The sequence below is a fragment of the Pseudonaja textilis genome, chromosome 7, assembly GCF_049901715.1.
Source record: "Pseudonaja textilis isolate UNSWEBS1 chromosome 7, rPseTex1.2, whole genome shotgun sequence".
In the NCBI taxonomy this organism is placed as follows: Eukaryota; Metazoa; Chordata; class Lepidosauria; order Squamata; family Elapidae; genus Pseudonaja; species Pseudonaja textilis.
Window position 1 is genome coordinate 44,068,697 of NC_141996.1, and position 19,547 is coordinate 44,088,243.

The window sequence follows — 19,547 nt, forward strand, 5'->3', positions numbered from 1 at the left end:
CATAAACTATTGTGTACTATGAACCTATTATTCTGTCAATTTAAGTCTCCAGTGACACAAATTGCTCTAAAACTTTAATCCAATTTCACAGATAGATGCATTACCTGTTCATTAGAATGTAACCAGTCACAAAAAACTATTCATTTGAACTTTGGCGGTATTTCCCTCCTAATGAGAAGGTAATGTACTTGTGAATTAGGTTTTACAAAAATTATTAAAAACAGAACTATTCAGGTGGAAAGTCATTAAAGTGGGATCCTAGAACTAAGGAGATATTTCCTGACAATGAGAACAATTAATCAATAGAATGGCTTATCTCTGGAAGTTGTGGAAAACCACTGGAGCTTGTTAAAAAGAGACTAGACAGCCATTCATCCAGAATGGTATAGAATCTCCTGCTTAAGTGGGGAGACTGGACTAGAAGACTGTTGATTGTTTTGTTGTGGATATTTTATTGTCAATTATTGATTATAATTTCCCAAGAATCAATGGATTGCAAAGGACTAAAATAAAAAAAGTAACCTGGAAAAATTCATGGGGAATGAGCAAGTTTTATCAACCATCAAATCTAATAATACAACCTTGCTGAACATGCTTTGTATACAGATCTTTTGCTTTCCCCACTCAACTTTTGCTTCAATTACTTTCCAAACGCCTTGGCAAGAAACTATCTTTTGTGTTACATAACTTTGAAATTTGCCATATACCACAATGGTGCTAAATAAATTATTGTTACCGCCTATCAATTATAAGAATAATCATAATTTATTTATGTTCTATTATTGATGTACAAGGTGAATAAATATTTAACTATTGCTGGGAAAGCTCTGTTACAATCAATAACAATGAAATTTAAAATGGTAGGAGTTATGTCTAACTCCAGCTTGTATTTTTATAATATGGATTATGAAATGAATTCTCATTTTATGACACTGAAAAAGTTTCCTTCCAATATCCAGTATCATGATTATTAAGAACCTAAGACATTTGCAGTAGTTTTAAGTTCTCTATTTAACATAGGAATTATAGCCTATATATTACTGTAGCCATGAACTATCTTTGTGAACAAAGCAATGGGTAATTGCAGATACATCTTGCAGTGATCTGATTCTGTTAGTTTCTTTTTACAAATATATGTTTGTTAAGATGTATAGTATTTGGTTCTTATATATTGCGATGCTTGACATGGCCAATTAAAACTAAATTGATAAACCCACATGCATGAAAAGCTCCTTATAATAATATTTTTGTTTGCAGTTTACCAGTCTCCTATTTTTTTAGTAAGAAGAAAGGAAAGTTGGAAAAAGTCTCCACAGGAAAAATCTACAAAATCACTGACATTTATGAGTATAGGTCAGATATTAAGAGTCTGATATGTTGATGCTATAGTGGTTGGCCATTAGGAAGAGAAAAAATGGTAACCAGACAGTAAATATATCCTAATATTTGCAGATGTAGGATGCAAGCGCTATAGTGGGAGAGGCATGATGCTAAATAAGCAAAATAATGTGATGTAGATGCAAGCCAATGAACAATATTCTTCTCCATTTTTCTTGAAAAGCTTGTCATTTCTTTGATTTGAAACTCTGCTTATCCTAAATTAAACTTTGAAAGAAAGTTTTTATGTTTGTCCTATATCAAAAGAACAGGAATAGATGTAGCATATTTAGTGGTCTTTTTTCCAAACTTTAGCTGCATCGAAGCTTTGAATGCTGCTGAAACGGAATACTGGAACCTCATTGGATCCTGGAGTCACAGAGCATGCCAACACTAGTTTTTTTTAGTGTGAAAGATTTGGGCTCTCAATGATTCAGGATCAAAATCCCAAACAAAAATAGGGGATATGGCTGTTATCTAAGCCGTGATATTCCTAGATGGAATGTTAGAGTTGTCTATAATGTTAGAGTTGACTACAAATACGAAATAGCATATATGGATGCTGTTCTACTAATAACCATCTAAAATGTGTACAATAAATCTTGTGATCATATTCCATCTAAAAGGATCGTTGGGAAATTATTTATTTATTTATGTTATTGCATTTTATACCACCATTTTAAGGATTCCTGGAATTTCTGGCATTTCATATAATAAAAACAGAAAATATATATTGATAATAAATAAAATAAAAATAATCAACTTAAAATATAGCAAATGTAACTAAACATAATGATTAGCAGCCTCAATCTCAACTGTGTTCTGAAGCAGATTAATTTATCAAGATGAGATAGCTGGCCTAACATTGAGAAGGATTTTCTTTCTTTTTTCATAGATTGAGAGTTGCAACCTGAAAATATTGTCTGTAGGCTCTCATACCCAGTGGTGATATTCTACCAGTTCAGTCCAGTTTAGGTGAACCAGTATTAAAAATGTTACAGTTCAGTCAAACCGGTAGTCAAAAAACAGGTATCGATTCGGCTGAACCAGTATTTTTCCCCCTCCTGACAATCAGCTGTTCTGATGGAGGCTGACCTGAGGTCCAGGAGGCTAAAAAATAGAACACTGGGGGGTGCTGCATGTCCCCCTGCACTCCAATTTTGGCCTTCTGGCTTCAGGGAAGCCTCCTGGGAGCAAAAATGGCCTCCCAGGAGGCTTTCCTAAGGCCCAGGAGGCTAAAAAAAACAGAGGACGGGGGCACTGCAAAACAAGCCACACCCACCTAGCCACATCCACCTAGCCGCACCCATCTAGCCATGCCCACAGAACCGGTAGTAAAAATATTTGCATCCGGGGGGGGGGGGGGGGGGGGGGGGTTGGTGGGGTTGTTTTTTTGTTCTTTTTTTTTTTTTTTTTTTTTTTTTTTCTCGGGGGGGGGGTTGGGGGTTTTTTTGGGGGGGTTTTTTTGTTTTTGGGGGGTTTTTTGGTTTTTTTTTTTGTTGGGGTTGGGGGGTTTTTTCCTTTTTTTTCGGGGGGGGTTGTTTGGGGTTTTGGGGTGGGTTTGGTTGGTTTTTTTTTTTTTTTTTTTTTGGGGCTCTTGTTTTGCCTTTTTTTTTTTTTTTTTCTCCTTTTCGTGTGGCCCTTGGTTTTTTTCTTTTTTTTTTTTTTTTTTTTTTTCCTTTTTCCCCGGGTTGTTGGTTGTTTGGGGGGGGGGGGGGGGGGTTTTTTTTTTTTTTTTTTTCTTTCTCTCTTCTCTTTTTTTTTTTTTTTTTTTTTTTTCTGCGGTGGGGGGGTTTTTCCACCCCTGCTCATACCTTTCAGTTCACGGGTTCTTTGGATCACAAGGAGATTTGAATATGGTATACCTTACTGGATAGATTAGTTTTGTCATCTCTGCTTGAAAAATAAAACAATCCTTTAGATACCTGTTAAGCCACATAGGACTTCTAGATTAAAACTAGCACTTGCACTCTGAAACCTACTGTTCACCAATTCAGTGACAACAAAGCAGATATTGTAGGGCTCAGCTGAGTCATCAATATATCAGCCAATGCATTCTGAACCTATTGAAAACCCCTGGCTTTTCAAGGCAAGTGGATCTTGGCAAAATCCCTTTTAGCTACAGTCTCCATTTGTTTAAAAAAGAGTGAGTCTAGAAAGATTTTTCAGTCATAGACCTACTCTTTCAATGAATCTATTACATGTAAGTCCTTGATTTATGACCGTAATGGAGCCTGAAATTTCCATCAGAAGTCATGACAGGCTTACGTCGAGGTGCCCATGTGACCAGACCCAAATTTATTTATTTATTTATTTTTTGTGGTAATTGTTAAGCAAACTAAGCAAATCCATTTATTCCTTTAGGTATGAAGAGCCATGGTAGTGCAGTGGTTAGAATGTAGTACTGCAAGCTACTTCTGCTGCCTACCAATTGCCTGCAATTTGGCAGTTCAAATCTCATCGGCCTTCCATCCTTCTAAGGTTAGGGACCCAGATTGTTGGGGGCAAGATGCTGACTCTGAAAACTGCTTAGAGAGCTCTGTAAAGCACTGTGAAATGGTATATACGTCTAAGTGCTATTGCTATTGCTATTTTTTTTTTTTGCTATTGCTGGTTTCTTGGCTGAAAAGGCCAGAAACCAGCATGACCAAATGGCCATAAAGGTGGGCTGGTAAGTGCTTGAAATGAGGTCATGTGACTGTGGGAAAATATGCAGCTGTCAGTTTGCAAGTAGATTTTGCGGGGTTCAATGATAACTTTTAATGCTCTCTAAGTGATTGATCATTAAGCAAGGACTACCTGTATACAAAGAGAGACTAGAAAGATTGTTAACCAAGTTAATGTGAATTATTTTACTTTAAAATGGGAATAAGGCTTTACAGCAAACTTTTTCTTAATTATCTGATAATTCAAATGGCAGAAGTAACTATCAAATATTGAATCTTAAAATTCATCTATCCCATAAGGTCATGAAATGACAAATGTAACCTCTAGATGATTTTTGGCTGATCTATGGCACATTTTGCATTGCAGAAATCCTCAAGAGCCAAACACACTTTATCACCTTGACTGATAGTGAAGTGACTACAGTTTTGACAGTCATAATTACATTTATATCTCTAAGGGCAACCATCAATTTGAGTCTCTCATTTATGGTAACTTTTGAAAAAAACATTTCCACAACAAATAACTGCAGTACCAGAGATGATAAATTAATTCAGTACATCTCTTTATTCTAAAGATGTAAGTAAAAACCCTCAAGGTTCAAAGTTCAGACTTCAAGTATGTGATACTGACATACTAGTCAAATGTTCACCCACATATAGTTTAGAATAATATAATATTAGTCAGTCAAATTTATTTATCCATTCAATGATATTTATAACCTGTTCCAATTCAAATGAACTATGAGTGGGGTACAACAATATTAAAAATAAAAATGGGACAGCAAAAAAAAATATGAAATAAAAATTCACAATTTCCTTTTATCTTACAAATCATGGATCAAGCAATACAAAAAACAATGCAACACATTCTATACAAAGGCTTGTGATTATAATTTGTCTGCTTTGCTATTAATAAAGAACATAGTCTACCAGCTACAATAGCAAAAGGTAAGAGCAACAAGAGTTATTTTAGGATCTTTAACAGGTTAAAAAATTCTTGCACAAAATTGTTCTATCCTTCCAAGAAATGGGCCCATTAGAGGTATCTATTACTATAGCATCTAACAATCTATTATCATTGCACTCCTATTTTTAACTTTAATATAATTTTCTTCTCATTTTCTTTTCTTGGTTTATATTCTAACCATTTCTCAGTTGATAGGTTGACTCAAAGTTCTTTTGTTTTGTGAAATTATTTTTGATTCCGTTTCTTTAATCATTAACATAGAAAGTTGGCAATGTAAAAGCTGTAAGATATTTTTCCTTTTCCTTTATTTCTTCCACTGATAATTTAATCTTTAATCTTCTTTTGCATCCTCTCTTCTTTTTTTCTTTCAATTTATTATATAAATTGACCGTATATCTGTGTTTTTATTTAAATTAATTTCAAGAATAATTTATATTTATATTTACAGTTCTCAATTATTTTCATATTTCATATATAAGTTCTAACTTTCTCTTTTATGTTAAGATTTCCTGGATTATGATCTGAATAATATCAGATCATAATGATTTGGCAATATTTCCATTTTGTTAATGCATATAGCAAGCTGTCTATAGAAATTTTCAGTCATCCAGATCAGATTGTCTCAAAAATGCTTTTTCCAAAGGCTACTAGACTTTCTTTGTTTTTCCTTTGAAGTGAAACATCTTCAAGGAAAAAACAAAGAAGTCCAGTTGCCTTTGGAAAAAGGACCTTTGAAACATGTAGTAAGGTTCAGTATGTATTTATTCTTGAGAAAGATTTATATCATGCAAAGAAATATTATTTAGAGACTATTTTTATGTTACATCTGTAAGATCAAAACACATTTTTGGTAATTTACCTTGTGTTAATTTAATCATTTTCAGAAAGAAGTTCAAAGAAGTTCTATTTCTTAATGGGCAAGTCACTCCATTCCAATCTCTAACAAAATACAAATTTTCATAACATAGATCTTTTAATTTTCTGTAAATTCCTTCAAAATATAGATTTATTTTCATTTGAGGCATATATTCTTAATAATATAATCTTACTTTCATTCAAATTAATTTTACCCCTACATATCATCAATGATCATCATTCATTATCAGTTTAGGTTGTAACTATGGATTTATGTATAATACATCTCTATTTTTTCTTTGTCCCTGCTGAAATAAATTCTTGTTCTAAATTTTCATAAATCAAACATTTTAATCATTTTTCATATTTGTGTTTCATGTTGGCAAATTGTATTTTTTAAGAATAACTTTATTAGTGTTTTAAATAAGAAAGGTAAAAATGAACAGAAATTAATTTAAAGTAAAAGAAAAGAAACAAATGGTTTGTGAAGTCTGCAATTTTTCTGGAAATCCATTCATACTTCTGCACCATTCAAAGGGTTGCATTGCAGACTATAGGAACCATTTGTGCTTCAGTTTGAGATGCAGACATCATCTGTCTCCAGTCTACAACACAGTCCTTTCAACACTTCCAAGAAGGCACCACACCAATTTGCACTACTCAGGGGACCCTGACAATACAGATAAACCTCCAAGTGCCCTCAATGACTCTCCAAAAGAATACAAATAACTAGTTATCTTCAAGGAGCATGAATCCTTCCATTCCCCACCATCCAGTCAGAGCTGAAGAAGCTTCTTGATGAGAAGTGAAACATCTCCAAAAAAAAAAAAGAAAGTCCAGTTGCCTCTTGAAAAAGCACCTTTAGGATACTATATACATTCTATCTTCTTCTGCCTCATGTTTCCCCTCCCACTCTATTTCTGGAATATACTCTCTCTTTCCAAAAAACCTTCTGCTTCACTGTAGTCCATCATACCAATTCCCTCTCTTTCTGTCCACCATCTCTCGCACTTTCCCTCTACATTATAGAATTAGTTATTGTATCTCGTCTCTCAGGAAAGGCACATAGTAAATCTTCCAATCAGGTTTCTTTATTGCTCCATGCCAATAGATAAAATCTTGCCAAACTGAAGCAGCCTGTCATCTACTTCAAACATCTGTTCTATTAAGGAGGGGCTCTCATCACTCTCTTTCTCTCATACAAATCGTCTGAACTGAGTTGCCTCTTATTCCTCTGGAATGTACTCCCTCCCACCTGGCCCACTATATTCTATCACATTGTCTCTTTTATGTAGTAAGACAAATGTTCACATGGAAGTAATATCCTTTATAGTAATATTCTACAAATCTGTACTATTATGAAACTTATATTTATATTTTCAGGATAGTTTAAAAATATTGCATAATGTTTAGCATCCTGCTAATGTTTATTATTTATTTATTATTATTATTATTTTCATTTCACCTGTCTCCAAGTTGCTACATGTAAGTTTTTACATTTAGTAACTGTAGTTACTAAAGAAAGTATGGATTTGATCCAATTTTCTTTAGGCATCAAAAACTAGCAGCATAACTGATATCTTCAATGTATTTTGAACTGCCTGTTAATTTATGATGGATTGACTGATTTACTGCAGTTTATATGCCATTTCAATCCAATGGAACTCGGATCAGCTTATATTTCCTTCTTATAGTAAGAAGATTAAAATAGAAGAAGAATATGACAAAAGAACATCTGTCAATAACAAAAATTATACATGGAGAAGCTATGGCTATCAAGAACAATAAACATCCAAACACAATCCAGGGTAGGGACTTTCAATTCATCCCAACTCCCCTCATGGGTTCTCTTAAAAGTCAATTTTTACTTTTTTAAAATTCAACAAGTTAATACTAGTCTGATGTATGAGCTAAAGTATCCCAAAGAAGTTGAAGGGTGATTAGAGGGTTAGGGTCAAACTATTTCAGATATTATTAAGAGTGAATAGTGGGAAAAATAGAAGAACCATTTTTTTAGAAAGGGAAAGCAATGGAAGAAAGAGTCTAAAATTAGAATGATGGCAAGAAAAACAGACACAAAAGTCTGTATGAAAAAGTATTAGAAGAGAGATTAATCTCACAAAAGAATGAATAGGAAATAAACTATAATTATATGCAAAGTTCCTAAAAATAGAATGAAAAGAAACGTTTAGTGCTACAAAAGTGTGCAGAGTTGTACTAATGGAAATATGGAATGTTGAAATAAAATAGATGTAGATGAGGGAAAATGCATGAATTTAACTTCCTAAGTATCTTTTGTAGGATCTGCAACATTATCCTGGGACACACAGGTGGGCTGCACTTACGTTACCAATCGGTTTGCTGGTTGTGAGCGTCAGCACCCCCCTTTGGGAGTGAAACAGAGCTTCAAACATGCAGCTAATCATCTCAGGTAGCTCCTGTGAGTACAGCAGGGGCGGCATGGAACTCAGCTGGGCAGCGTGGGTAGGGGAAACCAGCCCAAAGTACAGTTGTGAGCATGTAAAACAATACATTTAGGAATTCAGCAAACTTAAATTAACTAGAAGTAAGGTAATATACTGCTACAAAAATAATTAAGGATAATTGAGATGGTATTTCTGTGGAAGCCAGTTTGTAGTTTAAGGATCTACCAGGTTGAAAACTAAAGCTAATTTATTATTTATAGATGGAGAACTACATCATCATGGTAGTGATGGTAGCATTTCATCAGCGGGATGTTCATTAACACATTTAACCAAACAGTTATGGCAAAGAGTTATGCCTCTATCACTATAAAATTTGGTATAAAGTAGAAGATGGCTGTGAGGGCTGCGCAGAGTATTGCACATAGCAATTTGCATTCCGATCAGCAATTTGTCTGCAAATCTAGACCTCTTGTCACCTAGAAGTAACTCCTCTGGATCAAAGCCATAAACTGAATTTTCACATTACTATATTCTCAGCTACTTAGGAGAGCACATTTCACTGTGTGCACAGTCTGTAACTGTTTGAATAACTCTATATCAAACAGCTTAGAGATTTTGTATTGTTGAGTTTATATAGAGCCACATACACACACACCATTTTGAAGTTTTTTAAAAAAGAAACCCTCTGAAACATGCTGAGCACAATAGTTACACTCTGTAACACTGTATATCATACGGATATTTAAGATGAAATAATTATTAGAATAAAATGAAGATATTTTCCTGTTTGACATGAAGAATGAAATCGTCTTGAAGGATTAAGTATATAATTTGTGAATTATTCTACATTTATCATGGTAAGTAACTCTTTTCTCAGTATAGCTGCACATGTTAACAATGACCCTATTGAAAAATGGCCTTCGCTGATTGCATTTTGCTTGCTCTGCAAACATTCAAAATGGACTGTTGTATTTATTTATATAGTTGCCCATCTCATTAAAAATGACACTGAATGTATATAGTACAACTATTAAAAGCTTTCAAAAATAAATTTAAATTGGGAGAGGAGGAGAGAGGTGAGGGAAATAGAGAGGGAAGAGGAGAAGGAGAAAGGAAATGAGATGGAAGTAGAGGGGAGGAGAGGAAAAGGAAAGAGGGAAGGAGAGTGGAGGGGAGAAGGGAAGGCAAGGAAGGAGAAGGAAAGAGACAGAAAGAGACGGATTGTTGATGTAAAATTGAAAATATGATGTATTATAAAGGAAAATGCATAATAAAAATATTTTTAAAACAAACAAATAAATAGATTTTAAAAAATTAGGTAAATAAGATATTTTTATTTATTTATTTAGCACATTATGTATTTTTATGAGAGAGAAAGAGAGAGAGGGAGAGAGAGAGAGAGAGAGAGAGATTACACACAAGCATGTGGGTGCATATCAATGACTTTTTTTTTACTACTGGTTCTGTGGCATGGCTTGGTGGGCATGGCAGGGGAAGGATACTATAAAATCTCCAGTCAGAGGTGGTATTTTCTGGTTCTCCAAACTACTCAAAATTTTCGCTAGCGATTCTCCAGAACTGGTCAGAACCTGCTGAATACCACCTCTGGTGTGTATACACACATTTGGATATTTGCAACACTGGCTTCTCAGGAACAGACTGTTGAGTTATACCAGGGCTGTCAAACTCCCAGCCCATGGGCTGAATGCAGGGGTGGGATTCTACAGGTTCACACCTATTCTCTAGAACCGGCTGTTAACATTATAAGCAGTTCGGAGAACTGGTTGTTAGAAGAAATTACTGGCCTAATCCTGTAAGGAAGGCAGGAAGGAAACATTCTGGTGTTGCTTACAGAAACTGTCTCTCCATTAATCCTTATTATATTCTTGGCAGAACTAAATTTCCTGTCTCAGGAACTTCTCTGGAGTTTTTTCCCTCCTTTGCTGGTACTTTGCTTGTGTGGAGTGACCATTCAAAGTTACAATGGCGCTGAAAAAAGTGACTTATGACCATTTTTCACACAACTATTGCAGCATCCCAACAGTCATGAGAGGCCAAGCAAGGAGATGTGTGCCTTATTGTGAGTGATGTTGAGTTGCCCACGCCCAGCCAGTCACATGACCACCAAACCACACCCACCAACTAAACCACGCCCACAGAACTGGTTGTTAAAAAAAATTGAATCCCACCTCTGGCCGGATGCATCCCACACCCAGTTTAATGAAGGGGGAAAAGGTCCTGATACATCACATGACACCTAAGTGACAACATGAGTTTGACATCCCTGAGTTATACTGAAGTACCAGGACAATAATTTTTTGAATATGTATATATATTGAAACTAATGTTTATTAAATGAGCTCTGCCCTGTCTATACATACATACCCTGTTGGTCCTGACTTTGAAAATTATCTAAATTATCTAAGTTAATGACTTCCTGATTTCTAACAGAAACTTTTAATGATGGCACAGTTTTAATCAAGCAGGGCAAAAAACTAAACATAGAACTTAAAGATAAACAGATCAATTTCACAATATTAATTTGGCTAATTCTTAATATTTTACCCATATACATTACATTTAATTCATTTGGGTTTTTTTCTTACGATATTCTCTATCTTTTAATTTTCTCAACAATTTTCCTACTTCTAACCTTACCCCACACAAATATTTGACTACTATAAATAGATATGGGTTTTTAAGATATTTCATCCTTAAATGTAATTTTAAATATTAAACAAAATGAAAGAAAGCAGTGGTGCTTGAATAACAGCAATATACAAAACAGTTAAGTATAAAAAATACAAAGCTGATAAACAAAATTTAATTCTACAATTAGAGAAAAATATTATTATTGTTTCTAGTAGAAAACAATGAATAGGACTATGTTTTTACTTATGTTTTAAATAAATGAACAAAACACAAAGCTCTTAATTATGAACATATTAAAAAACTTGCTACACAAATGATTGATGTTGAAGAAATGCATAATTGCACATACTTCCCTGTTCAACGTGCTACTCTAAAACTAAACAGATATTATTTGTTTACCAGTTTGTATTATATATTCTATTCTTTCACAGTGTCCATTTGCTCATGTTCATTTCCTAAATAAATAAGAACAAGAAAAATCTTATTTTAGAGTAGAAGAGATTAATTTAATGCCTAGATCTAGCTATTATATATCTACTTTTTTAAAAAAAGAAAAAAGAAAATTATTCATGAGAGAAATCAAGTTTTTTAAGGCAAAGTATAAATAAGAAATGAGTGCTCTTGCTGGCAATTTCATATTGCACATGGATTTTAAGAATGCATTAAATGTGCAGAACTATTTGCTTGGATTTCTAATAATGAGAAATCATTGATGGGATCAAAACTAGGTCTGAGGAAAGTAGATACCACTCCTTGTCGCTTGACTAAAATATTGAGGTTGATATAATGCTTTGGCCCTCTATGTAAAGCATCAAAGATCATTGCTCGGTTTCATAAAGCTTACGTACTTTGACTGGGTGCTTTGAGTGGCTTCTTTGAATTCCACTAGAAGATCTGAGAGGAAAAAATTGAAACAAAGTAATGTACTTGCTATCATTCAAATTTATTCCACCATCCTGTTTGTTTTCTTTTGTTTCATCATTTTGGCAGTCTTTTTTCAAACTCATCCTTTAAAAGCTTTTTAAAATTTTATTCCACAGGTCCTCTCATTTTCTATCAGTGAAGATCAGGACTTCAAGGCAATCTTCTGGTTCTGCATGAAAATAGCACTACATGCTCAATATCATGTGTAAGTTGCACCTGAGTCACTTGTGAGCCATTCTCTGGCATATGATTGCTGTTATAATTGAGATCTTTTACTAATTTATATAATAATGCAGCTAATTTGATTTGCGTTATTCAATTTGGTGATGTCCATTTATATAGACATCATTTTGGTTATTTGAAGATTATAATAATAATAAAAAACAGAGTAGAGAAACTAGTAGTCATTTCCATTTCCATATTGTTCATCTACATTTTCCTACTTAATATTTCAACTTTTTGTATTTTGGTCTCCAACAATCTTCTTGAACTTGACCACAAACCTCACTAACCTTCTCCTCTGCATTAGCAGAACCTTGATAATCTTCCTCTTTAAATGGTTGTTAATTGTATACATTGTATTCCATATCTTCTTATAGGAATGTCTTCTTTCCTATTGTTTTCCAGAACAATTTCTGCCTAAAATTGTCCAATTCCAGTTCATTTCAATTTGTTGATGCCTAAGATGTCACTGTTAGATAATTCATTTCATCTTTCATTGTGTTGAGCTCCGCCGTGTTCTTGATACTGTTGGGTATAACAGTGATACACCAACTAAGTTTGGGTGAATAAATATATAAACCAAGGTTTGGGTGTTTGTAACTTGTAGCTTTAAGCACCAAACTGCTTGTAATTAACTAATTAAGGGTGCGGTTACAAACGGCAATAAAAGGCAGTAAGAGAAACGTAATCTCTCTGCTTGATCTCTGCTTGATTTCTGCTTGCTACTGTTTGTTTGCTACTATTTGCTACAACTGTTTGAATACCTGAACGAAAGGACTACTTCATTGATGTGCTGATATCCTGTGAATACTCAGCGTTGTCTTCAAAAGGAAAGGTATCAGAGGAGAAGATATCTTTACAAGCAGATAAGGATATAGAACTGACTAGTACATGGACTAAGTTACTGAATGGATATATTTGTGAATGACATATGGACTGATTGACAATGTTTAAACTCGAATTGGATTAAACAACTATTTAAACTACAAACAGTGTTTGTCATCAGTGTGTGTAAAACCCTAGGGCCCTTCCTCTCTCATTTGGCTGCCTGGCTTGACTGCTGCTGCACATTCTCTTTTTGGGGGGTTTGTCCCCAAACACTAACATTGGTTATGGGCCCAGTGTGCGCAGTCTAACTAACCATGATATAGCAGTGAGAGTTGGTGTGAGTTGCACATCACTGTAAAAACAAACTGTTTTTCATTGATTTTTAAATAGTTGTTTACCTGAAGAACAATGGCACAAGTAAATTTGCCTAATCTGTCCATGATATCCAGACTAGATGGAACAAACTATGTTTCATGGTCAATGAAATGTAGTTTACTTCTACGAAGAGAAGGTTTGTGGGACATAATAACAAACCCACCAGATGTGACTAACTTAGATCCTGATGTTGAGGAGGATGACAAAAAGATACAAGACTATAAACGAAAGAATGAGCAGGCTTTATGCATCATAGGACTGTCTCTCTCTGACCAGCAACTTATCCATATCCGTGGAGATGAAAACGCTGCGAACTGCTGGGAGAACCTCAGGAAGATATATGTTCGAGACAGTGTAGGAGCTCATATATATCTTACACGCAAACTATTTCGAACACATCTTCAGAAGAATGGAGACATGTTAACTCATTTAAATTGTATGAAGAGCCTTTTTCAGGAATTACAAGAAAAAGAGCTTATATTTAATGAGTTGCAACAAGTATACATCATACTGTCTTCATTAGATCCAAGTTATGATGATTATGTGACTGCTTTAGAAGTATTGCCAAAAGATAGTTTATCATTAACCGAAATTACCAGCAGGCTATTAGAAGAAGCCAGAAGAAGGTGTGAATGTGACCAGCTGAGAGAAGATAAACCTAATAAAGAAGAGAAATTATCCTCAAAGCTTGAAAGAAACCAACTAAGTAAATTAAAGCACCCGGAAGAAGAGAATTTATCTTCAACGGCATACACAATTAAAAGGTGTTTTAATTGTGGAGGCAGAGGACATTTGGCAAGATTCTGCAGAAAAGAAAAAAGCCAGAATGTAAAAAAGCCAAAGAAATTTTTTGAACTAGCCATGTTTAGCAACTGTGATGTGAAGAATGATTTATGGGTGGTGGACAGTGGTGCATCCCACTGCATCACGAGAGATAAGACAAAATTTATAAAAATGTTTACAAGCTCTCAACATATATCACTTGCTAATGGCTGGAACCTCAAGGCCAAGGGAGAAGGTATTGCATACTGTCCATGCTTAAACCAGGATATAAAAATGTTGTATGTACCACAGTTAAAGGTGAACTTGCTTTCTGTAAGGGTATTAGATAAACTAGGTTATGTAATTACATTTAAGGATAATAATTGCATAATTGAAAAAGATAACAAAAAGGTAACTGCAGCTTTAAATGGAACATTGTATGTATTACATGATAGTAAGAAAGGGGAGGCACAGACTGTATTTAACAATATAAAGCCTCATAATGAATGTATCCATTTATTGCATAGGCGTTTGGGGCATGTAAATTTTAAAATGCTAAAACGTACAGTAGAGTTATCTGATGGAATAAGGTTAAAACCGTGTGATAAATATTTGCGTTGTAATGTCTGCTGTGAAGATAAGAGTAAAATATTGCCTGCAAATAGGCTAAATGGTTTCAAAACTAAAGAACCTTTAGAAGTAGTATTTGCAGACATTATAGGTCCAAAGAAACCCAGTATGGAGGGTGCTCGATATATACTGAGCATTATGGACCATTATTCTAGATATGGGTTTTGCTACCTAATGAAAAGCAAAACTGAAACATATCAACATTTCTTCGACTGGTTAAAATTTGCAGAAAGAAAGACTAAACGGCTATTGATAACCCTAGTGACAGATAATGGTACGGAATTTGTTAACAGAAAATTCCAGAATAGATTAAAGGTAGCTGGAATAGAGCACAAGAAATCTGCACCATACAGACCACAACACAACGCATTTATTGAGAGAAGAGGCCAAACACTACAGGCAATGGTTAGAACAATGTTAACTGATTCTGGATTACCTGATTCCTTGTGGGGGGAGGCCACAATGTGTGCTAATAACATATTGAACAACGTTGTTAACACAACTACTGGTGAAATACCATTCACCATGTGGCATGGCAGGAAGCCTGATCTGAGTTACCTGCACACATTTGGTGCACCAGCATGGGTGCATATCCCTACACAACTCAGGCATAAAGGGCAACACAGAGCTAAACAATTATTCTTCGTTGGTTACCAAGCAAACGATAGGGCATATAGATTTTGGGAGAAAGGCACATCTAAGGTGTTATGCAGTGCCAATGCCCAATTTCTAGAGCACGTAGGATGGGATAAGTTAGAACAGGATAACAATAAAGAAGTAATTATTGAATCCTATAGAAATCCCATTAATTATCCCTGTAACTTTAAGAATAAAGTAAAGAGAGAAATACAGGCAGAGATAGAGCCCATAAAGGAAGAAATAGTACCAATAGCTGAGCAAGCTGAGGAACATGAACAGGTAGTAATTCAAAAAGTCCTCATACAAGCCCTGTAATTCCCAGAAGAACTACACGAATATCTAGATCGCCTGATAGATACCAGGCTAACACAGTGTGCCAGATTAATAAAGTTCCATATACTGTAGATGAAATAAAAATGTATCCTACTAAAGATAAGGAAAGTTGGTATGCAGCAATGAATAGGGAATTGAAATCCTTAAAGGATATGAAAGTATATGAAAATGCGAGATTACCTGTTGATATAAAACCCATTGGCTGCAAATGGATTTTTAAGATAAAAACTGAAAAAGATGGTAATATAATCTATAAGGCACGATTAGTAGCCCAAGGCTTTAGACAAAATGCCAATGACTATGACGAGGTATTTGCACCTAGCCTTAAAGCAGCAACATTAAGGGCAGCTTTAGTGTGGGCAGCAAGTAAGAAATATATAGTCAACCATCTAGATGTAGAAACTGCTTACTTGCACGCTCCACTAAGACATACTGTATACATGAAAAAACCTATTGGATTTAAAGGTGAAAATAATAATGATTATTGGTTGTTAAAAAGAGCCTCTATGGTCTTAAACAATCAGGCTATGAATGGAACCAGTATATTGTAAAGGAACTAAACAATATAGGGTTTAAAGCTGGTTTAGCTTGATCCATGTCTATTTAAAAGGGAGACAAATGGGAAAATATCATTATTACTATTATTTACAGATGATATTGCTTTGATTACAGAAACTAATGATGAAGCTAATAAAATAATAGCATCATTAGCTAAGAAAATAAAAATCAAGCAATTAGGGGAGATAAAGAAATATCTAGGTTTGAATATACTGAAAACACAGAAAGGTTTTAAGATATCTCAGGAGGATAAGATATCTAAATTGCTAATAGATTATAAGATGGAACTTTGTAAGACTGCAAAGACTCCAATGAGTCAGGATATTTGCAAAATGGATGCTCAAAGTCCCAAGTTTGATAAGGTAATATATCAATCTTTGATTGGTAGCTTATCATACATTAGCAATTGGTCAAGGCCAGATATAGCTTATGGTGTTAATCAACTGGCACGACATAATAATGATCCACTACAATGTCATTGGAAAGCATTAAAGAGAATTTTGAGATATCTTAAAGGAACATTACACCATGCACTGTATCTAGAACCAAAAGGTAATCTAATACTAAGTGCTTATGCAGATGCTAGTTTTGCATCAGAAAGAGACACAAGAAAGTCGACTTCGGGAACAGCCATAATGCTGGGTAAAACATTAATAGGTTGGAAGTCAATAAGACAACAGCATATAAGTTTGTCCACTATGGAAGCAGAATTCTCCTGTTTGTCGTTATTATGTACTGAATTAATCATGTATAAGCAGATGATGAATGACATGGGATTAACTCTAGATTATCCTATAATTGTACATGAAGATAATCAGGCAGCAATTCAAATGGCCACAAATATTGCAGTAAAAACTAGGAGCAAGCATACAGATTTAAGGTACTTAAACATTAGACAATCTGTAAAAAGTAATCTGATACAGCTGGAGTACTGTATGTCGGAGGACAATATAGCTGATAACTTTACTAAAGCCCAAGGTGCCATTAAGCACCAAGAGAGTTGTGTAAAGTATGGTTTTAGATTGTAAGGGTATTATATATTTATATCACCCAAAAGGGGAGAATGTTGGGTATAACAGTGATACACCAACTAAGTTTGGGTGAATAAATATATAAACCAAGGTTTGGGTGTTTGTAACTTGTAGCTTTAAGCACCAAACTGCTTGTAATTAACTAATTAAGGGTGCGGTTACAAACAGCAATAAAAGGCAGTAAGAGAAACGTAATCTCTCTGCTTGATTTCTGCTTGCTACTGTTTGTTTGCTACTATTTGTTACAACTGTTTGAATACCTGAACAAAAGGACTACTTCATTGATGTTCTGATATCCTGTGAATACTCAGCGTTGTCTTCAAAAGGAAAGGTATCAGAGGAGAAGATATCTTTACAAGCAGATAAGGATATAGAACTGACTAGTACATGGACTAAGTTACTGAATGGATATATTTGTGAATGACATATGGACTGATTGACAATGTTTAAACTCGAATTGGATTAAACAACTATTTAAACTACAAACAGTGTTTGTCATCAGTGTGTGTAAAACCCTAGGGCCCTTCCTCTCTCATTTGGCTGCCTGGCTTGACTGCTGTTGCACATTCTCTTTTTGGGGGGTTTGTCCCCAAACACTAACAGATACATTCAAAGTTCCCAATGTAATTCTGTCTTTGTAACTTTGGATTTTCTTTTACTAAATGCTAGGAATAGTTTCTTTCACACAGAATCAAATGATGCTTTTGCAATTTTTATGGAATGATCTCCACTTTTAATATCTCCCTGTATTGCTGCTGTCCATTATAGGTGCCTGTTTGCTTTAATTAGACAGTTAGAATGACCTACATATTCTGGACAGTCTTTCGGGGAAAGGCTGTAGTATATTTGCAGTATTCTTTGCTCACCCTTCCCCAAAACACACATGCACATGATATGATCCTGCAGCATAACCATCTTGGGGAAAAAGGTACATAGAACATGCTTTATGGCATATCTTTAGAATAAAAATCAAGGTGAATGTTCAATTTAAACATTTCTGATAAAGCTTTTGCAGTTTTGTAATGACTCTGGTATGTTTTGTTTTTGTACTAAGCATTATGTATATGATAGCAGATCACTCATCAAGAGCCTCACCTTTTTTAGCAGGCAAAACTGAATGAAAAGCATTTTCAAGAGTAAATTATGAAAGTGTGTGTCAATTACATGAATGTGAGAAAATGCATGTAAAATCTGTGGAATAGAAACTTATGTTTTTCAAATCTGTTTAAAAATTATGTTCAATTGACAGAATTCTCACTAATCAACAGCCAATCTTTATCTTTTTAAAAGTAGTTTATCAGAATCAACCTAGCTTGTTGAAATTAGTTTGGATCTTAATGAGGAAATTAATTTCATGTTTTATATCTCGCCTAATTAGTGTATTTTGAATCATCTGACATTGCTAAATATCTGATATTCAGAACTTGCAAATATAAGGAAGTGCAATATTTAAACCAGTTGTTTCCAGATCATAGACAATCTCTTTTCAAGAAGGACAATGATTTGTTACAGTATCTTTGGATAACATGAATCTAGAAGAGGTTTTAGAGAATTTATCTTTTAGGGAATTTTTTTCTACTCTATTGCATAACACTACTAAATTCCAAATTATTTCTAAGACATTACCTTCTACTCACTAATATTCCATGAACATAAAGAAGTTGAATTGCAGTAAATTATTTTTTCCACAATTGTATCAAGACAACATATCCCCCCAAATCAACACACAAAGTTAGAATATACATAGTTCTATTTGCCAAAAGCACTAATGATTGACAATGGAAGAAAACCTAGTTTGCAAAGTGATAACCTGTTAAGCAGTAGGACCAAACATATAAATAACTCTGTTTAGTCATATTATTCATACATACCACTCACTGCAGTACATTGGGAAGAATTGCAGGTCATATTCCTTTGACAGACCCTAACTGAGCATGTGTACCACCTTTGGGGCTTCCCTTGAAGAAAATTTGGAAACTTCAACTAGTACAGAATGCAGCAGCATGGATAGTAAATAGTGCCAGTTATTCAGCACAGGTTAACATGTATATTATATGAGCTCCATTGGTTGCCAGTGTGCAATTCAAGATGCTGGTTGTTACCTTTAAAATCATTCATGGCTTGGGACTGAGTAACTTGAGAGATCATTTCTACCCAGTTTTTTCTAGGCAGTATGTGCAAGTTTCAGGTTCCCTCAGCTAAGAAATGCTTGTGGGCAGAACCTGAAAACATGTTGTTTCTGCATAGCATCCACCTTATACTGTAGATAATTATTTATTTTTGGCTACCATATATTTTAAAT

The 19,547-nt window shown here is 34.5% G+C and overlaps 1 long non-coding RNA gene across 1 annotated transcript; it reads right to left on the reverse strand.

Annotated features, from left to right (window-relative positions):
- Positions 1-3,200: 3,200 nt before the first annotated feature.
- Positions 3,201-19,218, reverse strand: LOC148125322 (uncharacterized). The gene is made up of 3 exons (XR_015744430.1): positions 19,117-19,218; positions 11,792-11,837; positions 3,201-3,270 (listed from the first exon to the last, which is right to left on the reverse strand). It is a non-coding gene; the product is annotated as an uncharacterized LOC148125322 (long non-coding RNA).
- Between the last annotated feature and the right edge of the window lie 329 nt (positions 19,219-19,547).